The 19,966-nt window shown below is 36.0% G+C and overlaps 1 long non-coding RNA gene across 2 annotated transcripts in view; it reads left to right on the plus strand.

Moving 5' to 3' along the window:
• LOC138759906 (uncharacterized) overlaps positions 1-13,017 on the plus strand; it is a 34,202-nt gene extending 21,185 nt beyond the window's left edge. Inside the window, exon 3 of one of the 2 annotated variants that reach the window (XR_011355213.1) lies at positions 12,911-13,017. This is a non-coding gene — a long non-coding RNA (uncharacterized lncRNA). Of the gene's footprint in view, positions 1-4,799; positions 5,131-12,910 lie in introns of those variants that run through there. The other variant, XR_011355212.1, reaches the window with a different exon arrangement.
• Positions 13,018-19,966: the final 6,949 nt, after the last annotated feature.

Raw genomic sequence — 19,966 nt, forward strand, 5'->3', positions numbered from 1 at the left:
AGTAATACCAAAGACAGGGAAAGATCCACTCGCACCAGCATCATATAGACCAATATCTTTACTTAACACAAATTATAAGATAATAGCTAAACTATTAGCAAACAGATTAGCCAACTATGTACCTAAAATAGTAAATCTATACCAAACTGGATTTAGTAAAAAAAGATGAACAACAGACAATATTTGTAAATTTATTAACTTAATTCATGCAGTAGAAGGGAGTAAAGCGCCAACAATAGCAGTTGCCTTAGACGCAGAGAAGGCCTTTGACAGAGTAGAATGGAATTATTTATTCAAAGTATTACCAAAATTCAGTTTACCAGAGAAGTATATTAATTGGATTAAAGAATTATATAAGGGGCCATTGGTGAAAGTGACAGTAAATGGATATATATCAAAGCAATTTAACTTAAGCAGATCAACAAGGCAGGGATGTCCACTATCACCCTTATTGTTCGCGTTAGCTATACAACCACTAGCAGAATTGATAAGAACAGAAAAGAAAATAAAAGGGATAAAAATAAAAGACAAGGAATATAAAATCAGTTTATTTGCAGATGACATTATAGTATACTTAACAGAACCAGAATTATCAATAAAAGAATTACATAAGAAATTGAAGGAATATGGAGAAGTGTCGGGTTACAAGATTAACGCAAATAAAAGTGAAGCAATGCCAATGAATAATGTGGATTTCTCAAAATTTAAGAAAGAATCACCATTCAGATGGCAAATGAAGCAATAAGATACCTAGGTATACAAATAAATAAAAACCTTGGCCATCTATATAAACTCAATTATTATCCACTAATGGAAAAATTACAGGACGACTTAGAGCATTGGAAAGACTTATCACTAATACTAATATGAAGGATAAACTGTATTAAAATGAATATTTTCCCAAGGATACAATACCTATTTCAGGCATTGCCAATAGACTTGACAGAGAAATTCTTCAAGGAGTTAAAGAAAATAATCAGGAAATTTTTATGGAAAGGGGGGAAACTGAGGATAGCACTAGATAAATTAACAGAATGGTATAAACAAGGAGGCTTACAATTGCCAAACTTTAAAAATTATTATAGAGCCACACAATTAAGATACCTATCAGATTTTTATCAAACAAGGGAAAAGCCAGATTGGATTAGATTAGAACTAGATAAAATAGGGGAGAAGATACCTGAACATATATTATATAAATGGGATGAAAAATTGGTACAACGTAGGAATTCTCTAGTATTACATCATCTGCTCAATATTTGGAAGAAGATTCATGTAGAAAGGAATAAAACAAATTACCAATTACCAAAACTAATACTGACGCAAAATCAGTTAATCCCTTTTACAATAGATAACCTTTCCTTTAGAGAATGGGAGAGAAAAGGGATCAAAAGAATAGAAAATTGTTTTTCAGGAAATAAATTACTATCCCTTGATCAAATGAAGGATAAATATAATATAACTCAAGATACAGTGTTGGCATACTACCAGCTGAGATCCTACTTGAAGGACAAATTGGGAAGCAGTCTGAGGTTACCAGAGGGAAGTAATTTTGAATATGTGATTACAGATACAATGATAATCAAAAAATTTATAACAAACATGTATATTAAACTGCAAGGCTGAGGAAACAAATGGTAAAACTAAACAAAAATGGGAACAAGATTTAAACATAAAGATAAAGAAGGAAACATGGGAGAAGTTATGCTCTGGAACTATGAGAAATACAATAAACACGAGGTTACGTATGATACAATATAACTGGATACACAGGCTATACATTACACCTCAAAAGTTAAATAAATGGGACCCAACAGTATCTGACAGATGTTTTCGTTGTAAAAAAGAAATGGAAACAACAATTCATGCATTCTGGACATGTGGAAAAATTTTGGGAAGATCTAAACCAGATATTAAATAAAATTACAGAAAGCAATATACCAAAAAACCCAGAGATCTTCCTCCTAAGTAACATAAAAAAACAAAGAATTTGGACTTGATTTGGATGGTGCACAAAAAAGATTTGTTATGATAGCACTAGCTGTAGCAAAAAAATGTATTATGTCAGCCTGGAAATTAGAAGATAACTTGAGAATACAACAATGGTATATAGAAATGAATAAATGTATTCCATTAGAAAAAATAACATATAGTTTAAGAAATAATATTGAAATATTCGAACAAATATGGGAGCCATACATGAAACACAATAGAGAAAACCTACCGGGGACATCTACCACCTAAAATAACAGAAGGAGAAGGAAATGAAAAGAATTGACTCAGTGGAATTTCTTGTTTATTTTTATTGAGTGACAACATTGTTTGACTGGTTTAATGTATCTTAGATTCTGTACTTTAAATGAATGGGAGGGGAGGTAGGGAGGGTGGGATGGGAAGGGGGGGGGAGAAAGCGACACTGTATATATTTGAAAAGGAAAATGTATGTATCTTGGTCAATGTGGCTTATGGTGTGAAAAATAAAAAATTTAAAATAAAAAAAAGAATTTGCTCTGTTCTTCTGCCTCGGCAAAAACAAATTGGCTGAAAACCTCTAGTACTTGAGGTCCTGCCATGGTAAGTAGCAGTGCAATCTTCCATGTATCCAGTTCACTATCGATTTCAATGGCTTGCAGACACAGCATAAAGCTTTGTTTAACCAGCCTCCACTCATGGCCAACATTTCCAGTCCATTTTACAGCTCTCCATATTTTCACTGCTGATATTGACTGTTATTCACTATGCACACTATATGCCTGTTTTTTTTCCCTTTCACTCCTGTGCTCAGCAGAAATTGGCTGTTTCTTTCACTGCTGGATATTTCTTCCACTCCTGTGATGCTTCTTTTACTACAATAATCTTTGGTTCTAGATTTATTAACTAAACAACCAGCTCTAAAGACAAAACATACACAGGCTTGATCTCGTGTGGAGGCATCCATCTAGAATTGACCCAAGATGCAACATTCCCCAGATGCTACACACTCCATCTCTGACTTCTCCTGGTGGTAGCACTCTATCCTACATTACCTAACTCTTGTATACCTTGGGAATGTGCAATGTGAGCATCCACCATTTTGGCAGCCAAATCAGAAGGCATTTAGGCTCCAATGTTGTTAGTCAAGACCAATGGTATTGACTTGAAGTAAGTGAGGAGATAGTTGGGGGGGTAACAGTTTAAGGGAAATAGTCTCCAGGGTTTAAATACATCCCTAAGCTAAATCTGAGTTGAACCAGACAATTCATTGTGAACCAAAGGGTGCCTTTCTGTTCTTGAATAAAAGTATGGTTTGGCTTCCAGAACATTGCCATCTTAGTAAAATAGGAGAGTAAAGAGCTTTCATGGGAAAGGCTTCAAGGAAATGGCCCTAGTTTTACAAACAAGTATGAAGTTAGATGGTTAATGGGTCATGTGTGTGTTTGTGGAATGTAAGGGTCTGTAACCATGCTGTATCTCTAAATAGAAAAAAAATAAAAGTTAAACACATTGGGTGCAGGAGATGGTCACTCCCCTCCATCATTCAGTAAGGTCATATCTGATGCCATCATAACAACAACTTCACATTCTCACCTCAGATGGTAACGTACACCCTGGAGCAAATAATAAACTGCAATCACAACTCCGCAGGTTGGGCGGCATGCGTGGAGGCAAAAGGATAGTTGACATTTTGAGTCAGGTGTGCAGAAGAGAGATAATCAGTATGAAGTGAAGGGGAAGGGTGAGACTGGGGCTGATAGGCAGTAGGTGGAACCAGGGATTGATGGGCGGATGAAGCAAAGTTGGTGACCTTGGGAGAAAGTGGCAGATGGGTGACAGGTAGAGACAGATAAGGAGAGAGAAACAGGGCAGATGGATGTTTCCTGAGTTACAGGGAAAGTTAAACAAGTTAGGACTTTATTCCCTCAAGCGTAGAAAAATGAGGGAAGATTTGACAGAGGTATATAAAATTATGATGGACATAGATAAACTAAATGCAAGCAGACTTTTTCCATTGAAGTTAGGAGAGATAAAAACTAGAGGACATGGGTTAAGGATGAAAGGGGAATAGTTTAAAGGGAATTTTAGTGGAAACTTCTTCTCACAGAGAGTGGTGGGAGTGTGGGATGAACTGCAAGCTGAAATATTAAATATAGGCTCAATTTTGGCATTTAAGAAAAAATTGGACAGGTATATGGATGGATTCAGAATGGAGGATATGGTCTGGGTGCAGGACAGTGGGATTCGGCAGAATAATAGTTTAGCGGAGACTAGATGGGCTGAAGGGCTTGTCTTTGAGCTGTGGTATTCTATGGGGACAAGAAGAAGGAGTGGAAGATGAAGGTAGAGGCAGAGGTTGAAAGGTGATTAGTGGAACCAAATGAGGGGGAATGATGAACAGGTGGACCTAGTAAGGAGGGGCACAGGAAACTCGGTAAGTATTTGTCAGATAAGCAGATGGAACCAGGTGGAGGAGAGGAACAAAACAGGGGGTCCAAAAGAACCTGTGCACACCAGGTGGAGAGAAAAAGGAATGTGTGATAGAGCAGCTTACCTGACACTGGAAAGTTTGGTAATCACACTTTTAGACGGTAAATCACATCAGCCCCTCCTCACCACTTGCTGCCTTCCACAGTGACCTGGGTCACTAATTGCTCTCCACCCATCCCTGGGCATTTTCCTCATCAGCTAAAGGAGGGACAACACCTGTCCCTTCACCTCCTCCCTCACCAGCAGTCAGGGATTAAACAGCCCTTCCATGTGAGGGAGAGATTCAGTTCACTTCCTCCGATCACCCCTGGTGCTGACTACTTCTCTTTGTCAAGGATCCAGATGCCGCTCTGCCAGTTGCTGCCACCGGAGTTTATGTACAAAAGGTTCTGTCACCAGAGATTTATACAAACATTAATCAATGGAAATCTCTCTGCTCACTTCCTCGCCAGTTATTGAAATTGCCACTGTAAATAATGGCGTACAGCTTCTGTCTGATGTGAGAGAACAGCAGGACCTGGAGTGTTATCCTTCAGTGACAGTTTCCTGGAAAGTCTGTCAACAGGGACAAAATATTAACAGGGCTGTTTAACACAGTGAAAATCCATGAATGGAACCTAGAAATAGAAGAGAATGATTTTTAAACCCACACATCTCCCATGGGAGAAACAGGCTCAATAAACGAGAGCTGTCTGCAACATATGCTTTGTGAATTAAATATAACATAGAATATTACAGCACAGTACAGACCCTTCAGCCCACAATGTTGTGCTGACCTTTGCAAACCTCCTCTACAACAACCTTGTCCTTCCCAACCCTCTATTTTTCTGACATCCATGTGCCTTGACGAAGGGCTCAGGCCTGAAATGTTGGTTTACATCTTTCTCCAGCTCGCTTGTGTATTTACAACAATAGTTCTGCCTGCTTGAGTAGTCTTGTCATAACAATACACAGTGGTCTTGTCCATCTCACCCAGATCAATGTCCTTTACATGTATAATATGGCAGCATTGAGCTGCACAGTTAACATAACGGTGAGTGCACCAGCAACCTGGGCTCAAATTCGTCACTGACTGTAAGGAGTTGTATGTTCCCCCTGTGTCCACGTGGGTTTCCTATGGATGCTCCAGATTCCTCCTATGTTCAAAGATGGATGGAGTTGGTCGGTAGCACAGGATAGTCACCAATTGCCTATTGCTTTCTGTCGCTGCCTGACCTGCTGAATTCTCCAGCACCTCCGTGGATTGTTCCAGTTCTCCAGCATCTGCAGACTTCAAGCCAAGTCACCTTTATTTATCATTTATACCATGCTCACACGGTAAAGACGAGATAGCCTTTCTTCAGGACCACGGAGCATATTTACATAAATATAAGTTAGAATAGAAGTTAAACACTTAAAATGTTAAGGCATATACACTAAAAGTCCACGGTTCACTATCCACATGTGTTCTGGGAATTCAGGAGCCTGATGGCTTGGGGGGAAAATCTGGATGTAAAGGCCGAAGTGCTACGGTACCTCCTACCAGATGGCAGAAGGGAGAACAGTTTTTGAGAGGGGTATGTGGAGTCTTTCACAATGTTTATTGCCTTTCGCCTGCATTCAGTGGTGTAAATGTCCTCCATGGTAGGAAGGGAGAGCTCCCAATTACCTTTTCCGCTGATTTCACTATCCTCTGCAGGATCTTGCAGTCCAAGGTGGAACAGCTTTCAAACCAGGTGGTGATGCAGTTGCACAAGATGCTCTCGATACAGCCTCTGTAGAATGTAGTGAGGTTGAACTTTCCTCAGCCTTTTCAGGAAGTAGAGGCGTTGCTGGACTTTCTTGACTATGGAGCTGGTGTTAAGGGACCAGTTGAGATTCTCCATCAGGGAACTTGATACTCTTGACGACCTCAATGGTGGAGCTGTCAATGGTCACTGGAGCTTGGACACCCCACCCCCAGGCCCTCCTGAACTCGACAATAATTTCTTTTGTTTTATTAATGTTCAGAGACAGGTTCTTGGCTCTGCACCAGTCCATTAGTGACTGCACCTCATCTCTATATGCCAACTCCTCATTCTTACTAATAAGGCCCACCAGGGTCGTGTCCATCAATGAACTTGATGATGTGGTTTGAGTTGTGTTTAGTTGCACAGTCATGGGTCAGCAAAGTGAACAGCAGTGGACTAAACCCGCTGCCCTGGGAGTCCACGTGCTCAGTGTGATGGTCTTGGAGGTGCTTTTACTGATCCAGACTGCTTGAGCTCTCCCCGACTTCTTAATTAACCCCAGGGTAGAAGGTTAATTGGTCACATGGGTGTATTTGGGCTGCTGTTACAATGCTTTATCTCTAAATTTTAAAAATATCTACTGGACCACTTTGATCATTGGCCAATACCCATCCCAAATGGACCAACCTATAAATACCGACCAGGTCACGGATTAAATAGCAAGTTCAAGTTAATAAGTTTATTATCATCTTACTGTCAACCAAATGAAACAGGGTTTCTCTGGACCATGATGCACACACATGCAATGGCAAGCTCTCCACTGGCCATCGTGTCAGAGGTGCACCAAAGAAGAGTACAAGGACTGCCTAAAGAAATCTCTTGGTGCCTGCCACATTGACCACCACCAGAGGGCTGATCTCGCCTCAAACCGTGCATCTTGGCGCCTCACAGTTCGGCGGGCAGCAACCTCCTTTGAAGAAGACCGCAGAGCCCACCTCACTGACAAAAGACAAAGGAGAAAAAACCCAACACCCAACCCCAACCAACCAATTTTCCCCTGCAACTGCTGCAACCATGTCTGCCTGTCCCGCATCGGACTTGTCAGCCACAAACGAGCCTGCAGCTGACGTGGACATTTACCCCTCCATAAATCTTCGTCCGCGAAACCAAGCCAAAGAAGAAGAATAATCATATAATATAATAAAATACAAAATAACAATGTGTCATTATTTGTTTTGCATGCTACAAGACATGTCAATTCATGTACAGCAGGTACTACAATAATAAAAATAAAAGTGCAGGGTGTTGTGATATTACAGTCGGTCAAAGAATGCAGGGTCTATATAAAAGTTCAGTTAAAACAGTAAAAGGGTATCAAGGAAAGGCCTATTCAAGAGTATGATGACAGGGGGAAAGAAACTGACCTTGGATCTGATGGCTCACGTTTTTACGCACATGTATCATCTGCCTGACAAATAAAGCATCATATTAACCTATTGTATCAATAACACTGGACAACAATGTTTCTCAAAAGGTTTGCTTCCTGAAAAAAATGGGGTTATGATAAACAATTTTAACCAGAACACAAAGATAATTTCAGATTTACTGTACCACGTAGGAATGTGGAGAAACATTAAATTAACTTTTATTGAATTTAGCATGTTTAATCGCATAACAATGTCGATACATTGCGTGCTGACCTATAAATATTTTGCTGCTAATTTTCAATTGTACTCAGCATCTGACGGCTCTCGTGTCAGAGTACAGCAATAATCAGCCAGGACTGATGGATTCCAATTGTCCTGATACCACTTTTCCATAGTCACAACGTCCTAGTGAAATATTTCACCATGTTCGTCACTGACTGCACTAAGATCAGCAGGGAAGAAGTGTGAATGCAGAAAATGAATTTTCAATGACCTGTGGCATTTCATAGTTTTGTATATTTGAAGCTACGTGGTCAATCAGCTGGATGTAGTTGCCAAGAAAATTCTCAACCCCTTTAAATAGCTTCCATGCCATTTCCTCTGGCCTCACAGGCAAATTATCAAACTGCCTGTCATTGATAATGTATCTGATTTGTGGACCAACAAAAATGCCTTCCTTAATCTTGGCACCAGTTATTCTTGGAAACATCTGTCTCAAATAGTGAAATCCTTCACCTTTTCTGGTGGTTCAGAACTGGGAAACTGTCATCATGAGGCACTGGTCTCGCAGCTGAAGGCAGATTGGGGATTCAATAGATTTCATATTTTTAGCAGAGAAGCCAAATATATTGGTCAGACAGAAGTAACAAAGTCCGTCACTTGATCTTTCTCTTCTCGCCATATCATTGGGACTGCAAATGACATTGACTTCCGAGTATCTCTGAGCCAAACTCCAAGGTTGACTGCACTTGTTGTACAACAAATGTGAGATGCCCAGGGTTTGTCTTGGTCACCAATTTTACAACCAAAGTAGAACTCAAGGCTTTCTTAGTAAGTGCAGTCATACTGCGCCTTTGAGCATTAAGCATATATTCACTGTAGATGACACTTTCCAGTCGATCGTAATTCCCAGTTTCAAAACATGTCATCTTCACAGAAACGTAGGCGACAATATTCAGAATTACTATTTTATATCCAATAAACCCCAAATTCTATATTTTCAGCTGTAAGTAGCTTTAATTTGTTGATAACGATTAAACATTTTGCATAACTTTGCATTGAGATTTTCATAACGATGGATAAACATTCTTTATAATAATAACAATATTCAACTTGAAACAAATATATCTCCCTCACTGTTCGCGTTAGCTATAGAACCACTAACAGAACTGATAAGAACAGAAAATAAAATAAGAGGGATAAAAATAAAAGAGAAGGAATTTAAAATCAGTCTATTTGCAGATGATGTTATAATATACTTAACAGAACCAGAAATATCAATAAAAGAATTACATAGGAAATTGAAGGAATATGGAGAAGTATCAGGGTACAAGATCAACGCAAATAAAAGTGAAGCAATGCCAATGAATAATGCGGATTTCACAAAGTTTAAGAAAGAATCACCATTTAGATGGCAAACACAAGCAATGCGATACCTAGGTATACAACTAAATAAAAATCTTGGCCATCTATATAAACTAAATTATCATCCATCAATGAAAAAATTACAAGACGACTTAGAGCATTGGAAAGACTTACCACTAACACTGATAGGAAGGATAAACTGTATTAAAATGAACATCTTCCCAAGGATACAATACCTATTTCAGTCATTACCATTTCACCCAACAGAGAAATTCTTCAAGGAGCTAAAGAAAATAATAAGGAAATTCTTATGGAAAGGGGGGAAACCGAGGATAGCACTAGATAAATTAACAGAATGGTACAACAAGGAGGCTTACAACTGCCAAATTTTAAGAATTATTATAGAGCCGCACAATTAAGATACCTATCAGATTTTTATCAAAAAAGGGAAAAACCAGATTGGACCAGATTAGAATCTAGATAAAATAGGGGAGAAGATACCTGAACATATACTATATAAATGGGATGAAAAATTGGTGCAACATAGGAATTCACCAGTATTGCACCAACTGCTCAACATTTGGAAGAAGATTCACGTAGAAAGGAATAAAACAAATTACCAACTATCAAAATTAATATTGACGCAAAATCAACTAATCCCTTTCACAATAGATAACCTTTCCTTCAGAGAATGGGAGAGAAAAGAGATCAAAAGAATAGAAAATTGTTTTTCGGGAAATAAATTATTATCCTTTGACCAAATGAAGGATAAATATAATATAACTCACGATACAATGTTTGCATACCACCAACTGAAAACCTACTTGAAGGACAAATTGGGAAACAGTCTGAGGTTACCAGAAGGAAGCAATTTTGAATATGTGATTACAGACACAATGATAATTAAAAAATTTATAACAAACATCTACATCAAACTGCAAGAAAAGGAGAACGAGGAAACAAACGATAAACCTAAACAAAAATGGGAACAAGATCTAAACATAAAGATAAAGAATGAAACATGGGAAAAGCTATGCTCCGGAACTATGAGAAATACAATAAACACGAGGTTATGCATGATACAATATAACTGGATACACAGGCTATACATCACACCTCAAAAGTTAAATAAATGGGACCCAACAGTATCAGACAGATGTTTTTGCTGTAAAAAGGAAACGGGAACAACAATTCATGCAATTTGGACATGTGAGAAAGTGAAAAAATTTTGGGAAGATCTAAACCAGATATTAAATAAAATCACAAAAAGCAATATACCAAAAAACCCAGAGATCTTCCTCCTAAGTAATATAAGAAATAAAGAATTTGGACTCGATTTGGATGGAGCACAAAAAAGATTTGTTATGATAGCCCTAGCTGTAGCAAAAAAAATGTATTATGTCAACCTGGAAATTAGAAGACAACTTGAGAATACAACAATGGTATATAGAAATGAATAAATGTATTCCATTAGAAAAAAATAACATATAATTTAAGAAATAACATCACAATATTCGAACAAATATGGGAGCCATACATGAAATACAGTAGAGAAATCCTACCATGGACTTCCACCACCTAAAATGACAGAAGGAGAAGACAACGAAATGAACTGACTCAGTAAAATTTCTTGTTTATTTTTATTAAGTGACAACATTGTTTAATGGGTTTAATGTATCTTATAGATTGAACTTCAAATAAATGGGAAGGGGGTGAGGGAGAGAGGGAAGGGAGGGGGGAAAAAGGGGGAGAAAATGACACTGTATATATTCAAGAGAAAAAATGTCTATATGTATCTTGGTCAATATGGTTTATAGTGTGAAAAAAAAAACTTGAAACAAATATAAAAGAAGTAAACAAAATAAGATGAAGTAAGATGAATTCAAGTGAAAGTACTTCAATGCTTATGTCTCCTCCATGGTTCTTTGAAGAACGAAAGCAAGCTGTCCATATGCCCAGATATTTCAACATAGTAACTATGGTAACACATCAATCAACAATCTTTCTTAATGGGATAGTCACAAAATTAACTAAGAAGTAAAAACACAAGGTTTTAACCTTTACATTCTGGCCCCTAATCATCATTATTAATGACTAATATATAATAATTACTATTACAGATACAAAAGTAAATATAAAATTAGAAATCAAATCTTTCTGCTTCTTGTAAAATACATATTTTAGTAATAGGTCAATTAAAGTAACCAGTCTTGGTTTTAATCTGCACTTGCCAAATGAAACCTTTCTTGTCCAGAACTGTTTCCATGATTCTCCCCAGCAACCAAGAAGTTCTTGGTGCAGAACCATGAATGATAATTACAATGTCTTCGTATACAAAATTGTGTTTAGCTTTAAACCATTTTTGTCTTTTGTGTAATAATGAAAGATATTCTCTAATCCATCTTTTCCAAAATAAATCCACAATAAACTGGACTTATCTCCATCTGCATCTCGCATAAATATCTTCTTTCTTAAATTGATTCAGAGGCATTAAAATTTTAGATTAAAGAAGTAAGAGATGATTTGGTGTAAGAGCCTCGATGTCATTTGAATCGAAAGAAATTTTCATGATTGGACGATTATTTAAAATATCTTTGATTTCACACAATACTGTCTGAAGATTGTCATAATTCAGTATTTGACTATTCAAATTTGAATTAAGAATTTTCTTGATTGATCTAATCATTCTTTCCCACACACTTTCATAATGTTATGCTGTGGGTGGGTTAAATATCCAATTAATTTCTTTCTGAAGTAATGCATCATGAATTTGATGTTGATTCCAATTTTGAATTGCATTTTGTAATTCTAATTGAGCTCCTGTAAAGTTAGATCCATTATCAGAATGTAATTCCTTTCCTTGACCACGTCTGGTGATAAAACATCGAAGAACATTGATAAAAGAGTCTGTATCAAGCGATGATGCTACCTCAATGTGAATTGTCCTTGTAGTCAAACAGGTAAAAATAACTCTGCATCATTTTTCAACACTTGTTCTGTGTTTTACTTGCAAAGGGCCAAAATAATCAACTCTCACGTATGTAAATGGGGGCTCATCAGGCGAAATTCTGTCTTGTGTCAAATCTGCCATTTGTTGTTGTCTAGGTTAAGCATTTGTATGTCGACAAGTAACACATTTTGATATAATTCTTTTGATCAATGTTGAAGCACCAAGTATCCAATATTTCTGGCGCAGTTCTGATAACACGTGATTACAACCACCGTGACCTGTTTTCTCATGTATATGTTGAATAATCAATTCAGAAATTTGAAATTCCTTAGCTAATATAATTGGATGTTCCACTTCTTCTAGCATTATTGCTTTTTCCAATCTTCCTCCTACTCTTAATATGTCATTTACAAGAATAGGATTAACCTTGTAAACACGACTTGTTTTTGTAACATTCATATTCTTCTTCAATTTTGATATCTCATTATCAAATGCTTTTCTCTGACAAAAACAAATTGTCTCCAATTCAGCATTCACCAATTCATCAACTGTAGGTAACAGCTCTTTTGAGACTTTAGATTCTCTTTCTTGATATGTGGTAAAAACATAGTTTTTAATCTAAGAATCCATGCTACTGCTTTTTTTCAAATGAACTATGAAGAATAATAGCAAATTAATTGAATAATCGGATCTTTCTCAGTAGATATTTGAATAGTATTCACATTAGTGTTTTGGATTTCTGGATCTTCCATTGAAAATTCTTTTAACTCTTCTAGATTTTGAGGCCATTCTTCTTGAGATTGCAAAAGAAAATGAGGACTGAACGCCTAAGTGTTGGCTCTTTTCAGAAAAGCTTGAACCTTTGATCCTCATGAAGCCACATCAGCTGGATCATCCACTGTTTTAACATATCTCCATTGATTAACATACAAAACCTTCTTGATCTCATTAATTCTGTTAACCACAAAGGTACGAAACATCATAGTTTTGTTATTGATGTATTTAAGCACTGATGTACTATCAGACCAAAACATAGAATCTGCTAACTCCATCTGTAATTCTTTTCTTAAAACAGTGTCCATTTTCCTCACCATAGTAGTGGCAGTCAATTTCAGTCGAGGTATGGTGACTGGCTTTTCCCATTACAAATCCACAATGTATTCACTCTTGGTTATTTCACAGTAGTAAATAACTGACAGTACCATAACAACCTTTGCTGGTTATGGTGTAATTAAGCAAATGTTGACTTCAACTTTCTAACATTTTAAGACTCTTAATCCAATTCATCCAATCTTGTGTGATGAAATCTGGTATATTTTCATCTGATTCAAATTGTCTTCTGCCAAATTTTATTGGCTATTCATACTACTGGTGCCAATATTCCCAAAGGATCATATCAAGCTTACAATCAAAAGAATACCTCTTCTTGTTAAAGGCTGTTCTTTCAAAACAATTTTGAATTTGTAAACATCAGATTGAACACACCATTGCACTCATAGAATTCTTTCGACAGGTAGAACGTCACAATCCAAGTCAAGATGTTTTATCTCCTTTGCTCTTTCTCCCTCAGGAATAACAGCCAACACATCTTGACTGTTGCTAATCCATTTTGTAAAGAAATAACCTCCTTTATTACAGATCTCTTTTAGCTCATGATAAAGATCTATTGCTTCTTTTACTGAAACTACTGAAGTAAGACTTACATCAATGTAGAAATTATTTCTGATGATGTTTATAGTTTGAGAACTAAATTGCTCTTCATTATCTTCAGCACATTTCCTGGGAGTAAAATTTGCACAACTTGATGATGAAGTTGCTCCAAATAAATGAACTGTCATTCTGTATCCAATCATGTCTTTACTGTAATCTACCATAACAATCGTAGAAAATCATGATTGTCTGATGGTACTTTTACTTGATGAAACATTGCTTGAATATCTGCAGCAATTACAATAGGCTCTTAACAAAATCTTATCAGAATGCTTATTAAAGTACTGGTTTAGTCTGGACTTTGTAAAAGTGAAACTCCTTGAAATGATGCTCCACAATCAAATACTAGGCATCGTTTTTTTCTTTTGTGGATTAACTCCATGATAAGATAAATACCATTTTCTACCATCTTTACATTCCAAGATATCTTCTGTTACCTTTTCTACATAACCCTTGGTTATCATATCCGACATGACATTGGTATATTCCAAATGAAAGGAAGAATTTCTCTTCAAATTCAGCATGTGCTGTTCTGAAATTATTTTATTGTCTGGCATACAAATTTCCCTTTTCTTCAAAGGTAATGCTATACAGTAATGACCATAAACATGTTTAACAGAATTTGAAACTAAATCCAGAAACTGTTTGTCCTCTTCCGAAGGTTCTTGAATATCTTTGAGACATTCAGGGAAATCAGTTTTAAACTGTTGTTCCAACAGATCATTAAGTTTTTTTTTTGTTTTTTTAAATTTTTTATTTTTCACACCATAAATCACAATAGCCATGATATACACTTTTTCTTTTCCACACATTTACAGTGACTTTTTCTCCCTCCCCCCTCCCTCCTCCCAAGCCACCCCCCCCATCCCCCCCCTCTCATCCATTTTAGTTATATAATCTAGGTTGCATTAATTCAGTTAGACAATGTTGTCATTCAACAAAAATACACCAGAAATTCTACTGAGTCCATTCTTTTCTTTTCTTCTCCTTCCATCAACTTAGGTAATGTTTGTTCCCGGTAGGTTTTCGCTATTGTATTTAATGTAAGGCTCCCATACTTGTTCGAATATTTCAATATTATTTCTTAAACTATATGTTATTTTTTCTAATGGAATACATTTATTCATTTCTATATACCATTGTTGTATTTTCAAATTATCTTCCAATTTCCAGGTTGACATAATACATTTTTTTGCTACGGCTAGGGCTATCTTAACAAATCTTTTTTGTGCATCGTCCAAGTCAATTCCAAATTCTTTATTTTTTATGTTACTTAGGAGAAAGATCTCTGGATTCTTTGGTATATTGTTTTCTGTTATTTTATTTAATATCTGGTTGAGATCATCCCAAAATTTTTCTACTCTCTCACATGTCCAGATTGCATGAATTGTTGTTCCCCTTTCTTTTTTACATCGAAAACATCTATCAGATACTGTTGGGTCCCATTTATTTAACTTTTGCGGTGTAATGTATAGTCTGTGTAACCAATTATATTGTATCATACGCAGCCTCGTATTTATTGTATTTCTCATCGTTCCAGAGCATAACTTCTCCCATGTTTCCTTTTTTATCTTTATATTTAAATCTTGTTCCCATTTTTGTTTAGTTTTACCATTTGTTTCCTCATTTTCCTTTTCTTGCAGTTTAATATACATATTTTTTATAAATCTTTTGATTAACATTGTATCTGTAATCACATATTCAAGGTTACTTCCCTCTGGTAAACTCAAGTTGCTTCCTAATTTATCTTTCAAGTAGGATCTCAGTTGGTAATATGCCAGCGCTGTATCTCCCGTTATATTGTACTTATCTCTCATTTGTTCAAAGGATAAGAATCTACTTCCTGAAAAACAATTTTCTATTCTTTTAATCCCTTTTTTTTCCCATTTTCTAAAGGCAAGGTTGTCTATTGTAAAAGGGAGTAGCTTATTTTGCGTCAATATTAGTTTTGGTATTTGGTAAATTATTTTATTTCTTTCTACATGAATCTTCTTCCATATATTGAGGAGATGGTGTAATACTGGAGAAGTTCTATGTTGTACCAATTTTTCGTCCCATTTATATAATATGTGTTCAGGTATCTTTTCCCCTATTTTATCTAATTCTAGTCTCGTCCAGTCTGGTTTTTCCCTTGTTTGATAAAAATCTGATAGGTACCTTAATTGTGCGGCTCTATAATAATTTTTGAAGTTTGGCAATTGTAAGCCTCCTTGTTTATACCATTCTGTTAATTTGTCTAGTGCTATCCTCGGTTTCCCCCCTCTCCATAAAAATCTCCTTATTATTTTCTTTAACTCTTTGAAGAATTTTTCTGTCAGTTGTATTGGCAATGCCTGAAATAAGTATAGTATCCTTGGAAAAATGTTCATTTTAATACAGTTTATCCTTCCTATCAGTGTTAGTGGTAGCTCTTTCCAATGCTCTAAATCGTCCTGTAATTTTTTCATTAGTGGATTGTAATTGAGTTTATATAATTGGCCTAGATTTTTGTTTATTTGCACACCTAGGTATCTTATTGCCTGCGTTTGCCATCTGAATGGGGATTCCTCCTTAAATTTTGAGAAATCCGCGTTATTCATAGGCATTGCTTCACTTTTATTTACGTTTATCTTGTATCCCGACACTTCTCCATATTCCTTCAATTTCTTATATAGTTCTTTTATTGATAGTTCTGGTTCTGTTAAGTACACTATCACATCATCCGCAAACAGACTGATTTTATATTCCCTGTCTTTTATTTTTATTCCTTTTATATTATTATCTCTTCTTATCGATTCTGCTAGTGGTTCTATAGCTAGCGCAAACAATAATGGTGATAGTGGGCATCCCTGCCGCGTTGACCTGCTTAAGTTAAATTGCTTTGATACATGTCCATTTACTGTCACTTTCGCTAACGGTCCCTTATATAATGCTTTAATCCAATTAATATACTTCTCCGGTAAACTGAATTTTTGCAATACTTTGAACAAGTAATTCCATTCTACTCTGTCGAAGGCCTTCTCTGCGTCTAAAGCAACTGCTACTGCCGGTGCTTTATTTCCTTCTACTGCATGAATTAAGTTAATAAATTTACAAATATTGTCTGTTGTGCGTCTTTTTTTGATAAATCCAGTTTGGTCTAAATTTACCATTTTCGGTACCTGTTCTGCTAATCTGTTCGCTAGTAGTTTAGCTATTATCTTATAATCTGTGTTTAGCAGAGATATTGGTCTATATGATGCTGGTGAGAATGGATCTTTCCCTTGTTTTAGTATCACTGTAATTATTGCTGTTTTACATGAATCTGGTAAGTTTTGTGTCTCATCAATCTGGTTGATTACATCCAGGAGGGGCGGTATTATTAGGTCTTTAAATGTTTTGTAGAATTCTATTGGGAGTCCATCCTCTCCTGGTGTCTTATTATTTGGTAAATTTTTTATTATCTCTTGTATTTCTACTGTTCCAAATGGTTCTGTTAATTTATTTTGTTCCTCTATTTGTAGTTTTGGTAGTTCAATTTTAGTCAAAAATTCATCTATTTTCCCTTCTTTCCCTTCGTTTTCGGTTCGGTATAATTGTTCATAGAATTCTCTGAAGTTTTCCTTAATTTCTTTTGGATTATATGTAATTTGTTTGTCTTTTTTCCTTGTTGCCAATACCATTTTCTTAGTTTGCTCTGTCTTAAGCTGCCATGCTAGGATTTTGTGTGTTTTTTCCCCTAGTTCATAATATTTCTGTTTTGTCTTCATTATATTCTTCTCCACCTTATATGTTTGTAATGTTTCATATTTTATTTTTTTATCCGCCAATTCTCTTCTTTTGGTTGTATCTTCCTTTATTGCTAATTTTTTTTCTATGTTTATTATTTCCCTTTCCAACTGCTCTGTTTCCTGATTATAGTCCTTCTTCATCTTGGTTGCATAACTTATTATTTGCCCTCTAATGAATGCTTTCATTGCGTCCCATAGTATAAACTTATCTTCCACTGATTCCGTATTTACTTCAAAGTACATTTTTAATTGTTTTTCAATAAATTCTCTAAAATCCTGTCTTTTAAGTAGCATGGGGTTTAATCTCCATCTATACATTCTTGGAGGGATGTCTTCTAGCTCTATTGCCAATAACAGGGGTGAGTGGTCCGATAATAGTCTAGCTTTATATTCCGTTTTCCTAACTCTCCCTTGTTTGTGGGCTGATATCAGGAATAGGTCTATCCTTGAGTATGTTTTATGTCTAGTCAAGTAGTATGAGTATTCCTTTTCTTTTGGGTTTTGTTTCCTCCATATGTCCACAAGTTTCATTTCTTGCATTGATTTAATTATAAATTTGGTTACTTTGTTCTTCCTGTTAATTTTTTTCCCCGTTTTATCCATATTTGGATCCAAATTCAGATTGAAATCCCCTCCTATTAGTATGTTCCCTTGCGTATTAGCTACCTTCAAAAAGATATCTTGCATAAACTTTTGATCTTCTTCGTTAGGTGAATATATATTAAGTAGATTCCAAAGCTCTGAATATATCTGACATTTTATCATAACATATCTCCCTGCTGGATCTATTATTTCCTCTTCTATTTTAAATGGCACATTTTTGCTAATTAATATAGCCACTCCTCTTGCTTTTGAATTATACGATGCTGCTGTTACATGTCCTACCCAATCTCTCTTTAATTTCTTGTGCTCCAATTCAGTTAAGTGTGTTTCTTGGACAAATGCTATATCTATTTTTTCCTTTTTCAGTAAATTTAGTAGTTTCTTCCTTTTAATTTGGTTATGTATTCCATTAATATTTAGAGTCATATAGTTCAGCGTAGCCATTTTATATTTTGTTTATCTTCTCTTTCCGTTTTTCCATCATTACCTTTCCTCCTTTTCCATTTCTGTTTTCTTATTTTCAACTCTTTACCAGACAACATTCCTACAACATCCAACATTTTCCTTATTCTCCTATTTCTATCTTCTTTATCCCCAATCTCCCCTTCCCCTCCTGAGTTGCCCTTTATCCCTTGTCGGACAACCACATCTCCCCTCTCCATTTGGATTTGCGAATCCACTCGCAAGCGTCAACTGATTTTGCAGTGACCGCTCTTTTCCCCCACCCAGCCCCCCCCAGAAAAGATTTCGCTTTTTATATGTCACAAAGGTCACTCTTTTAGTTCCCTCCTTATTCTCTCTATTCCATTACCTTCCCTTATTAATTCTTGTCTATACTCTCTATGTTTTCCTCTAATTACAGATACTTTCACATATGCCCATTGTCTCTATTCACTCTTATACCTCTTTACCCGCATACATATCAATCGTGGTCATTTTTACCCTCCTTACCCGTCTTCATCCCTCAGTCTATTTTTGTCTTTACCCACATACATATCAATCGTGATAATTTTTGCTCTCATTACCCGTCTTCATCCCTCAGTCTATTTTTGTAATTGTTCTGCAAATTTTCGTGCTTCTTCTGGATCCGAGAATAGTCTGTTTTGTTGTCCTGGAATAAATATTTTCAATACCGCAGGATGCTTCAGTGTAAATTTATATCCTTTCTTCCATAAAATCGCTTTTGCTGCATTGAACTCTTTTCTCTTCTTTAGGAGTTCAAAGCTTATATCTGGATAAATGAAGATTTTTTGCCCTTTATACTCCAGTGGTTTGTTGCCCTCTCTTACTTTTTCCATTGTCTTCTCCAGTACCTTTTCTCTTGTAGTATATCTTAGGAATTTTACTACAATAGATCTCGGTTTTTGTTGTGGTTGTGGTTTAGGGGCCAATGCTCTATGTGCCCTTTCTATTTCCATTTCTTGCTGTAGTTCTGGACATCCTAGGGCCTTAGGGATCCATTCTTTTATAAACTCCCTCATATTCTTGCCTTCTACATCTTCCTTAAGGCCCACTATCTTTATGTTATTTCTTCTGTTATAATTTTCCATTATATCTATTTTTTGGGCTAGTAATTCTTGTGTCTCTTTAGTTTTTTTATTAGATTCCTCCAATTTCTTTTTTAAGTCTTCTACCTCCATTTCTGCTGCTATTGCCCTTTCTTCCATCTTGTCCATTTTTTTCCCCATTTCTATTAAGGTCATATCCATTTTATTTATTTTCTTTTCTGTGTTGTTTATTCTTCTTCTTAAATCATTGAATTCCTGTGTT

This window comes from Narcine bancroftii, chromosome 4 (assembly GCF_036971445.1).
Source record: "Narcine bancroftii isolate sNarBan1 chromosome 4, sNarBan1.hap1, whole genome shotgun sequence".
NCBI lineage: Eukaryota > Metazoa > Chordata > Chondrichthyes > Torpediniformes > Narcinidae > Narcine > Narcine bancroftii.